This window comes from Brassica napus, chromosome C9 (genome assembly GCF_020379485.1).
Source record: "Brassica napus cultivar Da-Ae chromosome C9, Da-Ae, whole genome shotgun sequence".
NCBI lineage: Eukaryota > Viridiplantae > Streptophyta > Magnoliopsida > Brassicales > Brassicaceae > Brassica > Brassica napus.
In genome coordinates this window covers 21,917,836-21,930,719 of record NC_063452.1, presented here as the reverse complement: position 1 = coordinate 21,930,719, position 12,884 = coordinate 21,917,836, and the positions used below count along the sequence as shown (strand labels likewise).

The following is a 12,884-nucleotide window of genomic DNA, read 5'->3' as shown; positions in this document are numbered from 1 at the left end:
CTTAATGTGAAATATAAAAACAATAATTTAAGTTGGTATCTAAAATTGAGCTTTGTATTGTATTTTTCTTATATATATTGAAAACATTTTTTTATAATGGTTATTGGAAAATATTTTAGTACAAATTAATTTTTGAATATATGTATATTTGAATTAATTTTTTTGATACAAATCAATTTTAAATTATTATTTTGATTTGAAATATGTATATAAAGTTTAAATTTTGTTTTATAATTATTTTAGACAAAAGATGTTTTAAGGTAATTACATTGAACAATTTTCATATATTTTAAAGCTGGCTCAGATAGATAATTTCTCATAATATAATGAAATTCTATTTTTTATTAATAACATAAGTCCATTACTTTTTTTTCTTAATACTCTCTCTGTTTCATAATAAGTGTCATTCTAACATTTTTCTTGTTATACAAAAAATATCACTTTAGAATTTCAATGCAAGTTATACTTAAATTCAACTGGAAATTAATTGCAAATTGCATTGATTTTATAAATAATATTATTTATCTAAAAATACTATTGGTGAAAGAGGTGTAACTAATAACAATTTAAATACATGTTAATCATTTTTTTAATCTGTGTGAAAATGTTAAAGTGACATTTAATAAGAAACGGAGGGAGTATACTGTTATACATATTTCCAAACAACATTATATTTTTTTTATACAGTTATCCATGTTTTTAAAGAATTCTCAAATGTACTTCAGTTTTAATAACATAGATATTCGCAGGCAATATAGTAGATCCGATTAATTAAGGCAGCAAACCGGAAAAAAAATGGTGTCGTACAATTAAATTTTTTTATATGATGTAATTTCAATATACATAAGACATAATATTATGTCATAATAATTAATAGATTCATATATAAAGCAGTAAACATGAAATTAAATGGAATCCTTATGAAATATACATAACAGTAATTGTTCTTGTATTAAATGTTTTCTGTTAACCGCTTGGAACATTAAACCATAAATGAATATTTATAAAAGAGTTACGATTGGTAAGGAAAGAGGTGATGATTGGTTACTAAAATCAATTGAATTGAATTTTGATTTTGGTAATGTTATTAATCATGGTTTAGATAGACAGTGGCATAAATTTGTAATATTAAAGTTGATGTGAGGGTTAATTTTAATTTGTACTTCAATTTTAATTAATATTACTAGATTTTGATCCGCACGCCCGCGCGGATGTATGGAACCGGTAATTCAAATTTTTGGGTTTGTTGTAAAATTAATGATGTTTTTTATAGGTTAGTAAGTTCTGACATTGGTGTTTGGTGTTCATTTTGTTTTGTGTTTAATTTTAGATTATAACGTTGTCTTGTGTTGTTTTTGTATTTTTTTTTGCAGTAAAATTGGTTTTAAAAATATTAGAGGGTAAAATATTAGAGTGTTTAGTGTAGAATTTGGAAGTTTAATAAAATTATTCAAATATGGGTTGGATTACTAGCTCAATATTTTTAATGATTTTTAACATAATTCAAGAAAATAATATTGTCAGCAAAAAATAAAATTGTTAAAGTAACCCAACCCACATTTTTTAGATTAGATAAGTCTAGCAATTTTAATATTTAACCCAGATTAGAGTGGACTTTAAACAGTTATCAAAGCCCATTTACACTTTTTTCCGGGAAAAAAAACAGAAACACGTAACCCTTCTATGTCTTTTTTTTCAGATGAAAGATCTCTTGATCCAGTCTCTTTGTCGGTGCCTTCCATTAATCTCCTCGACAAATCCCTAAACTGCTGTGAAATTTTCACTCAAAGGATGAAAGAAGATAGATCTATTGATTACTTCTGGAGATTTCAAATATAGGTTCGAGTTTGTAGATTTATGTTTAACTTTCTACATTCACGGTTAGTTGTTCTAATCTATGTTCTTTGTTATGATTTTCTAATATCCATTACAGTTTTGTAATACGAAGACACTACAATTGGATAGATAGATCCCGTCTCCTGTTTAATCACGAAGAAAAAGCCTCAGGTGGTTTCAGATCGGAAAAGAATCAGATGACTTATAACAGTGTTAATGGTGTTGTGAAACTTCTGTTTCCTGAGCTCAAGGCTAGTGATGTGTTTATTGGCATGGTTAAAACTAAGGCGGAAAGGTACACTAAGTATGGTAAGCTTGCTGCTGATTGTGGAAGACCTTTCTTGTTGATAGGTTTGATCTTTTGTTAAGATGTTTTTGTTGTGATGGTTTATTGGAATCATGATGAAAAGTCTTGTGTGGTTCATGTAGATGGATCTTACAAAATGGAGAAGATATTGGAGTTTCTAGGCAAGAACAAGTTTCCCTTGATTAAAAAATCGAGTGAAAGCAATACTGCTTGGGTTTATTCCACTCCTATTAAGCTTCAGGTTTGAAGATTTTGTCACTGCAGTTTGTGAAAGAATACCAGTTGCAAGTCTATCTTTGTGTGCTTAATCGTAGTTCTGTTTTTCTCTTTTCTTCCTTAGTTAGGTTATGATCTTTGCCAAGGCTGATGATTTTCAGAGTATGGCTCCGCCTCTTGAAGATATTGCAAGAAGGTTTAAATCGAAGGTACTTCTGACGCTGAGTCTAAAAGGGCTATATAGATTTAGTTCTTAGGTTCCCTCTTAACGTATACTATTAATTTTCTTGCAGCTCATGTTTATATACATTGATATAACAAAGGAGAACCTTGCGATGCCATTCTTGACCTTGTTCGGAATAGAGGATGCAAACAAAACTGTTGTAAGTTTCTGATGCTTGTTCCAGTAATACAGCTACAAGCCACTGTGGATTAATCTATTTTTTTCTATATATATGTGAAGTGTTGTTCTGATATTTATGCTAGCCTAAGAAAGCTCATGTTTTTCAGGCTCTTCTTTTAGCAATGCAAGCTAACTCATGTTGTCATTTTTTTTTGTCACAGGATGCAGTGCTAAAAGAGAAGTGTAAGATTGACCTGTGTGTTGTGAGGATCACTGGCTCAAGTAACATGTTTGAGTAAGTCGTAAGTCAAAGAACTTGTTAAAGTTCTTTGTAGGTAAATTACTTTAATGCTTTTTTCGTTACACAATAATCATTTCCAGGGGAATCAACTTATCAAGATGTAGTGAACTTATGAAATAAGAGGGAGAGTCGGCTGATGCTGATATTGCAAGCTGTTACTACCACTGGTTGCTGCGAGGAATCCATGTTGTCACTACGACACAGGACAGATCTGGTAAAGTGTTAGATATTTGCTTTAATCATTTTTAAATAGGAAATTACAAATTTGTTCTTGTTGAGGTCCCATGGTTTGTTGATCAGAGCTAAGCCCTGATTTTAAACTTTTTAAATCTGTAGCATGATGTTGGACGTGGAAAGGTCAAAGTATCAGTTATCAAGATGCAAAAGAAAACAACAACCATGGGGATCAACATCTTATAATACGGTTAGTTATTACTTATCTCTTCTAAGTAAGTCGTAAGGTTTCTGAAGTAGGGCAGTGTAGAATAAGGTTTTAGATTAGAGAACCCTGCCTTTAGTTAGTATGCTTTGTTTTGACTTGCTTGAGTGTTGCTTGGTAAGGGTATATGTTAATGATAGTCTTATATAACATGCGCTTTATTTTGATATGGTTTTAAAGACCAAAAAACTCATGCATCTGTCTATATCAAAAGAATAACAAACTTATTGCATTCCAGATTCGTTGGAAAAGAAAACAAATGTTGTTTGCATAACTATTAGAGAACTTTGTGAACCAGCAAGCATGCTTCCACCATAGAACATGTCAACTTCTGAGATCTGCTAAGAACAAATAGTTTTTATTATATGTAATGGGCGAGTCAAAACACATTCCCTGGTTTTTAAAACAAAGATCACATCCAAACAAAAACTGTATATGACATCAAAAATATGAAAAGACATAACTTATTACCTCATTTGTTAAAGGTTGTCGAAAACTTCTTTGAAAACTACATTCTTAGTTTGTTTATGTGGTTTGCCATCTTCGTCTAAAATCAGAATTTTCAATCCCTTTTTGGAAGTCACTCTAGAAACAGCAACATATAACTGACCATGTGAAAAGACAGGTCTTGGTAGATAAAGACCTACTTGAGATAGTGATTGCCCTTGACTTTTGTTGATTGTGATTGCGAAAGCCACAGCAAGAGGCATTTGTCTTCTTCTCATTTTGAATGGCAATCTGGTGTCAGAAGGGGTTATTAGCAATCTAGGAATATCAACTATCTCCCAATTCTCTCTCCTGTTATAATCCTAGCTTGAACCATAAAATCCATTACCTGAGTGATCTGCAGTCGTCCCATTCATTAAGCCATCAGAAGGAGCTATGTTTCTCAAAACCATAACAGGACAACCAACCTTTAGTCTAAGACTATGGTTTGGTAAACCAGGAACCTTAATTGTGTTTAGAAAATCAGCACTAAGAGCTTCATTGTTCACAGCACTTGTATCAGAAGGATCAATGCTATCAGCATTATTATAAGTTTTTTCCTCACCTGAAAGAGAAAACATATATTTGGAGAATAAGACTCAAATACAAAGAAAGCGAAATCAATAGATGAAAATAGCGAAATTTACCTTCTAGCTTGTCCAACATATATTCATTAACTGTATTAACATCCTCGTTAGTTGGACAGAGGATAGCTCTCTCTTGAAAAAACTTGGCTCTTTCTTTTCATGCAATGAAGTTGCTGTGCCATAAATCTCTTCGCTGATTGCTTCTATAGGATCATTACAGTCTGTAATCAAAAATTCAGGGGGAATTTCTATCTCTGCCTCACCATCATTAGGCTCTGAAAGTTTACCATCACCAACTTTTAATATCCACTCTGAAAATTCTTTAAGATCCTTTGCCTCTGCTGGTGACAATCCTGCTGATAGCAATCTCATATTCTTGAAGAGTTAAGAACTTTGCAGTGCGTCCAAAGATAGGATGAGTTAAGTGAGGCCATAACTATTTCAGCTCTACCAGCACCATTTATAACAGGCAAAACCTGCCTAAAATCACCACCAAACACCATAACCTTTCCACCGAATGGTTGTGTGTCGTGTTTCCGAACAATATCAGATAAACTTTTATCCAAAGCCTCAAAACAATGCTTGCTCATTCTTCATCCCAGATGATAAGTGATGATGCTTTCACTAAATTAGCTTGGTCACTTCCATGCTTCATTGTACATGAAGAAAACTCGTCTGGATTTAGAGGAATGCCGAATCTGGAATGTGCTGTCCGACCACCAGGCAACAACAGTGATGCAATGCCGCTTGAAGCCACATTTAGAACAATATCTCCTCTAGATCTGATAGCTGCAGAAAGCAATTTCCATAGAAAAGTTTTCCCTGTTCCACCAAAACCACTGACAAAAAACATTCCACCATCTCCTTTATTAACAGCAGAAAGAATCTCCTCATATATCTTTCTTTGCTCGCACGTCATCTTCGGAAGATCTCTTCGAAGAGTCTCTAACAAAGCAGAACGCTCGTAGCTGCGTTCGTCTAGCACCAAAACATTTTCATCGTGGCTACTTGTCTTTGGCGGTCTAGGCATAGAATCAAATTTGGCGAGAGAAGTTCCAGACCTTTTCAATATTTTTTCAATCTCAAGTAAAGCATACTTCTTTTTGTCGTCATCACTCAGAAACAGACCTATAATAAATATGAAAAAGGCAAGAATCTAAAACTTAAATTCATGTATCTAAATTGAACAATCTCAGGTCATAAACTAAAAACATACCTGGTCTATTAAAATTCCTTCTCCTAGAGTGCTCGATATCTTCAGACAAAAACATCCAAGTGGTTTCCCATACTGACTCCGGCTTAGATAAAGTGTTACTCATAAGCATCATAGCAAACACTTTCCGTAGCTCACTTGCTGTGCTCTCAAAACTTCTTCTTACTATGTCATCAATGTACTCCTGATAATCATCTAATAACCCACGAGCATAACATGCTTCTTTGTAGCTTGGATAGAGAACATCTTGGTATGTTTTAATGTCCTCATAACTCGTGGGTCCCATGACAACATTCAACAATACACGCAAGTAATAAGCATCTTCCTGGGTCCTATGAGCATAGTTAATCCTCCCCAAAGCAAATCCCCGTTTCCTCATGTTGAACTTCTTTGACCTTTTGTCGTAAGTATAGAAGCTTGGGATCTGAGCATAGGTCAATGTTCTTGCGAAGGAGTCAATCTTGTTCAACTCAAACCAAGCTAAGAACATTGTATTTTGAATGAGCTTCCGGGTGAGAACTGCTTTCAATTTGTCTTTCCCTCTGAATGTAATAACTTGCTTTCCGGGGAGATGGAAACTAAGCTTCTCAACAGCAGTTGATCGATAGTGAATAGGAAATTTGAATACTCTCCATGTTCCTTCACACGTTGACACGTATCTGAAAAAAAAACATATAGTTAAAAATCGCAGCTTAATTAATGAACTGGTATACTGTAAAGAAAAACAATGCTACTATTACCTGCAATCGAAGAATTCCTTGAGTTCATTCCTTTTCTTATCAAGATTCTCTTTATTAAGCTCAACATCTCCTAACTCACTTGCAACAATGTTGTCTGGTGGTTCAACAGCAACTGTGACACGATCCTGTCCTTTATTAATGTATTTGAATAAATACTTTATAGACCCAACTTGGTTGCACCACTCGACGTTGATATGAGCTCCGTAAAGAAGAGATAACTTCCGGTTATAAGGAATGACACTCCGATTGTCACATCTCACTCCATTCTTCATAACAAAGTTCTCTGACTGCTGACACCTCTTGTAAACCGGAAATCCTTCCTTATTAATAGTGGTCTTCTCAGAAAATGATTTAGGATATGACTTAGAGCAACCACTACAAGAAAACACATGCTTGACGACGAAAATTAACGAGGAAAAACAATCCTCGTAAATTTGCGTCGAGTTTACGACGAATTTACGTGAAAAACTAAAGTCATCGTTATTTCCGCGTAACGTAACGACAAAACTGTTTCGTCGTAAAGTGGATGTAATTTTACGAGTATTTTACGAGGAAAAACTATTTCCTCGTAAATACGACGTAAACTTTGCGTGGTATTTACGAGGGAATAGTTTACGTGTATTTAGCGAGGAAATTTTTGAATCCACCAACTTCATAGGTGTTACACGTTTTTTTTGCCCACCTAATTAATTTTTGTCGTAAATTCATAGCAAAATTACAACTACCAGATTCGAATTTTCCTATAAATATGGATGTTTGAACATCATTTTAAACACACCAACAACAAAAAACGTGAAAGAAAAAAAATGGCTGGCTCCGGGACTATTTACGAGTTGCGGAAGTGGATGTATATGCATAGAGATGCTAACGGGAGAGTGACGAAAGAATACCTTGCGGGTCTGGAGACATTTATGCATCAAGCAGATTCAACACCCTCGCCCAAGAAAGTGGTAAGATGTTCTGTCCTTGTCGGAAATGCAACAATTCGAAACTGGCAAACCGTGAAAATGTTTGGAAGCATTTAATAAATAGAGGTTTCACGCCAAATTACTATATCTGGTTTCAACATGGAGAAGGTTTTAATTATGATCAGAACGAAGCTAGTAGTAGTAATAGCAATTTTCAGGAAAAAGAACCGGTTGATCATCATTTGCATAATGAACATAGTTACCATCAGGAGGAGATGGTAGATTATGATAGGGTTCATGATATGGTAGCTGATGCATTCGTAGCTCATGATGAAGATGAAGAACCTAATATAGATGCAAAAAAGTTTTACGAAATGTTAAACGCGGCGAATCAACCACTTTACAGTGGTTGTAGAGAAGGTCTCTCTAAATTGTCGTTAGCTGCTAGAATGATGAATATTAAAACTGATCACAATCTACCTGAAAGTTGCATGAACGAATGGGCGGACTTGTTTAAAGAGTATTTGCCGGAAGACAATGTGTCTGCTGATTCTTATTATGAGATTCAGAAACTGGTTTATAGTCTTGGGTTGCCTTCGGAGATGATAGATGTTTGCATCGACAACTGCATGATCTATTGGGGAGATGATGAGAAGCTAGAAGAATGTCGATTCTGCAAGAAGCCACGATTCAAGCCGCAAGGACGGGGACGTAATAGGGTACCGTACCAAAGGATGTGGTACCTACCAATTACAGACAGATTGAAAAGATTGTATCAATCAGAGCAGACTGCTGGAAAGATGAGATGGCATGCCGAGCATACTCAGACGGATGGTGAGATGACTCATCCATCAGATGCAAGAGCCTGGAAACATTTCAACAAAGTACATCCAGATTTCGCTAGCAATATCCGGAATGTGTATCTCGGATTATGCACAGATGGATTTAGTCCGTTCGGAATGTCAGGGAGACAATATTCATTGTGGCCAGTCTTTCTTACTCCATACAACCTGCCACCGGAGATGTGCATGCAACGGGAGTTACTATTCTTGACCATATTAATACCTGGTCCGAACCATCCAAAAAGGTCCCTGGATGTTTTCCTACAACCACTGATAAAAGAGTTGAAGGATTTGTGGTCAACAGGGGTGAGGACGTATGACTGTTCAACGAAGACGAATTTTACGATGCGAGCGATGCTTTTGTGGACCATAAGTGATTTTCCTGCCTATGGGATGTTGTCTGGATGGACTACACATGGGAGATTAGCTTGTCCATATTGTAATGGAACGACAGATGCGTTTCAACTGAAGAATGGTAGGAAGACAAGTTGGTTTGATTGTCACCGTCGATTTCTTCCCATTGGCCATCCTTACCGAAGAAACAAGAATTTGTTTAGGCACAAAAGGGTTGTGAGAGACACTCCTCCTCCATATCTAACTGGAGAACAAATTGAAGCGCAAATCGACTACTACGGAGCTAACGAAACAGTTCGTTGGGGTGGTAATTGGCATGTCCCTCGTAATATGCCAGATTCTTACGGTGTTCATCACAACTGGCACAAGAAGAGTATATTTTTGGAGTTGCCATATTGGAAGGATCTTCTTCTGCGCCACAACCTCGATGTGATGCATATAGAGAAGAATTTCTTTGAGAACATCATGAATACAATATTGAATGTCCCAGGGAAGACAAAAGACAACATAAAATCGAGGTTGGACTTGCCGGATATTTGCTCAAGAAGCGAGTTACATATTAAAAGCAATGGACAAGTTCCCGTTCCGATATTCAGATTATCTTCAGAAAAAAAGTCGGTGTTGTTCAACTGGGTGGCATCAGAAGTGAAGTTCCCCGATGGGTATGTTTCGAATCTCTCTAGATGTGTTGAAAAGGGTCAAAAGTTCTCCGGGATGAAGAGTCATGATTGTCATGTATTTATGCAACGACTACTGCCCTTTGCATTTGCGGAGCTACTTCCAACAAACGTACATGAAGCACTTGCAGGTACGTAGTGTATTATATCACAATAATTTACAAAATAATATATGACTAACAATGTGTTTAATTTTTTTTTGAATATAAAAGGCATTGGAGCATTTTTCAGGGATCTGAGCACACGCACTCTTAAAGAAGAAGTTGTGGAACAGCTTCAGGAGAACATTCCCATCTTATTGTGCAACTTGGAGAAGATATTTCCTCCCGGATTTTTTGACGTCATGGAGCATCTAGCTGTCCACCTCCCATATGAGGCATTGCTTCGTGGACCTGTACATTACGGATGGATGTATCAGTATGAGCGAGCCATGAAATATTTGAAGGGAAAAGCAAAGAACCTCGCCAAAGTTGAAGGTTCTATAATTGCTGGAAGTTTGACGGAAGAAGTTTCTCACTTCACATCGTACTACTTTGCGTCAAAAGTACGTACACGGAGAAGAGCTCCAAGAAGATATGATGATGGTGGTGTTGCGCCAACATATGCAGTTGCTGGTGTTCCAGACATCTTTAGCCAGATTGGGCGACTCGGTGGGAAGTCTAAAGAGGTTTGGTGGTCGAGTGAAGAAGACGCTCATAGTGCACACACCTATATTCTACTCAATTGCGAAGATCCATTGATGCGTTATTTTGAAAGGTAACATATATTGACACTTCGAAACACATATAAGTATAATTAATTGTATAATTGCGAGAGATTCATTCCTATAAAATGTGATTTTACAGCCTATTTGTTTCTCAAGTCGAAGAAACATTTCCTGGTATATCCACAAGTGACGTAGACAAAAGGAAAGATCAACACTTCATTAAGTGGTTGCGGAATCAGGTATTAACTAAAACGTTTTTTTCATACATTATCTGTATTTCATTAACATTCTCTTTATTTTTGCAGGTTGATTATGACGACGACGATGCAGATTATCCTAAGTGGTTACACGAAGTAATTCAATCTCCACTTGTAAAGGTCACCACATCACAGATGTATTTCACACGAGGCTATACTTTTCATACATATGACTATGGTAGACAGCGGGCGACCAGTAACTATGGAATATGTGTGAAAGGGGAAACAGATTTCTACGGGATCTTGACGGAGATTATTGAAGTCGAATTTCCAGGGATACTGAAGCTGAAATGCGTCCTCTTCAAATGTGAATGGTTCGACCCCGTCGTCAACAGAGGTGTTCGGTCTAACAAATTCGGTGTAGTTGATGTCAACGGTGGACGAAGGTACAACAAATTCGAGCCTTTCATCTTAGCTTCACAAGCAGACCAAGTTAGCTTCCTTCCATACCCTCGGATGAGAGATTCAGGTATAAATTGGTTAGCAGTGATCAAAGTTACACCTCGAGGACGAATCATCAGTGGAGAAGAACCATCATTGCAAGAAGAACAGATAAATGAAGTTGAGGAACCTGAACAAGAAATTGATGACATCCTTCTCATTGATCCGCATAATCACGAGTACGAAGATCTTACCGATGATGCCACAGACGAAGCTGTTGAAGACGAGTTTAATGAAAATGATGATGTTTCTAGTGATGACGAGAATGTCGATGTATCCGATTGATGTATTTGTTTTATGAATAAGATGAGAGAGTTTGTTTTATGAATAAGATAATGTGGGGTTTGTTTTATGAATAAGGTAATGCCGGGAGTTTGTTTTATGAATAAGCAAATGTGGGAATTGTGGTTTGGAATGGAAATAAAGATGGGGTTTGGAGTATGTGAAGTAGAAAATAAGGAATATGGGGTTTGGGGTTTCAGATTCAAGGGATTTAAACATAACACTCGTTAATTCCACGTAACAAAAAATCGTCGTAAAGGACTCTTAGGTCAACGAGGAAATAACGAGGAAATATAAAAATAAAGAACGCGGGACTCGTTAATTCCACATAGGACAAAATCGTCGTAAATACCACGTACGATGAATTCGTCGTAAAAACCACGTAGGATGAAATCGTCGTAAATACAACGTAAGACAACGAGGAAATAACGACGAAACCTAAAAATAAAGATGGGGTTTGGAATATATGAAGTAGAAAATAAGGAATATGGGGTTTGGGGTTTCGGGTTTCGGGTTTGGGGTTTTGGGTTTCGGGTTTTTGGTTTCGGGTTTCGGGTTTAGGGGTTCGGGGTTCGGGGTTTGGGGTTTGGGGTTCGGGGTTTAGGGGTTCGGAGTTTGGGGTTTCGGGTTTAGGGGTTCGGGGTTTTGGGTTTTGGGTTTTGGATTTCGGGTTTCGGGTTTTGGGTTTGGGGTTTCGAGTTTGGGGTTTCGGGTTTAGGGGTTCGGGGTTTGGGGTTTCGGGTTTGGGATTTCGGGTTTCGGGGTTCGTGTTTCGGGTTTGGGGTTCTAGGGATTTAACCATAACACTCGTTAAAAATAACGACGAAACTTAAAATTAAATATGGGGTTTGGAATATATGAAGTAGAAAATTAAAGATGGGGATTTGAGTTTCGGGTTTCGGGTTTCGGGTTTCGGGTTTAGGGTTTGGGGTTTCGGGTATGAGGTTTCGGGTTTCGGGTTTCGGGTTTGGGGTTTGGGGTTTCGGGTATGAGGTTTCGGGTTTCGGGTTTCGGGTTTCGGGTTTGGGCTTTCGGGTTTCGGGTTTGGGGGTTGGGGTTTAGGAATAACGACGAAACTTAAAATTAAATATGGGGTTTGGAATATATGAAGTAGAAAATTAAAGATGGGGGTTTGGGTTTTGGGTTTCGGGTTTGGGCTTTCGGGTTTCGGGTTTGGGGGTTAGGGTTTGGGGTTTCGGGTATGGGGTTTCGGGTATGGGGTTTCGGGTTTCGGATTCTAGGGATTTAAACATAACACTCGTTAATTCCACGTATGATGAAATCGTCGTAAATACCACTTAAGCATAAATCGTAGTAAAGACCACGTAACTAGAAATCGTCGTAAAGATCACGTAAGCAGAAATCGTCGTAAAGACCACGTAAAAAGATTTAAACATAAAACACGTTAATTCCACGTAAGCATAAATCGTCGTAAATACCTCTTAGTGTAAAAACTAGAAAAAAGGGAAAATGATAAAAATACCAGAATAACATGTGGCAAGACTTCCAGCAATTATAATACGTAAGTCTCGCCTACATGAATTCTAATATCTTATCCTTTTCCTATTTTTTTCAAATATTTATAATTTGAATATGATTTTGCTGAGGAATGTGATTTCAGATAGGTGTGTGATTTGGGAGTTTATGTGTGGTTTGAGAATGAGAGCTGTGGGTATATTTATAGGAAAGCAAGCCTCATTAATTCCACGTAGGCAAAATCGTCGTTAATACCTTGTAAACAAAAACACGGGCCTTTGTGATTCCTCGCAATTTCCTCGTAAAAAAAACACGGGCCTTTGTAACTGCTCGCTATTTCGTCGTAAACTTACGACGAATTTGCGACGATATGTAATCTTATATATACACCCGAGCGCTCACTCTTTCTTTCCTCTCTACTTCCTCTCTATCTCCTCTCCATTTCGTAGCAATGGTAAGCCTCTCTGATTCCT

The 12,884-nt window shown here is 36.8% G+C and overlaps 1 long non-coding RNA gene across 1 annotated transcript; it reads left to right on the top strand.

Annotated features, from left to right (window-relative positions):
- The first annotated feature begins 649 nt into the window (after positions 1-649).
- Positions 650-7,003, top strand: LOC125592284. The gene is made up of 8 exons (XR_007328110.1): positions 650-1,839; positions 1,934-2,145; positions 2,266-2,384; positions 2,484-2,568; positions 2,653-2,742; positions 2,924-2,997; positions 3,084-3,217; positions 3,340-7,003. It is a non-coding gene; the product is annotated as an uncharacterized LOC125592284 (long non-coding RNA).
- Positions 7,004-12,884: the final 5,881 nt, after the last annotated feature.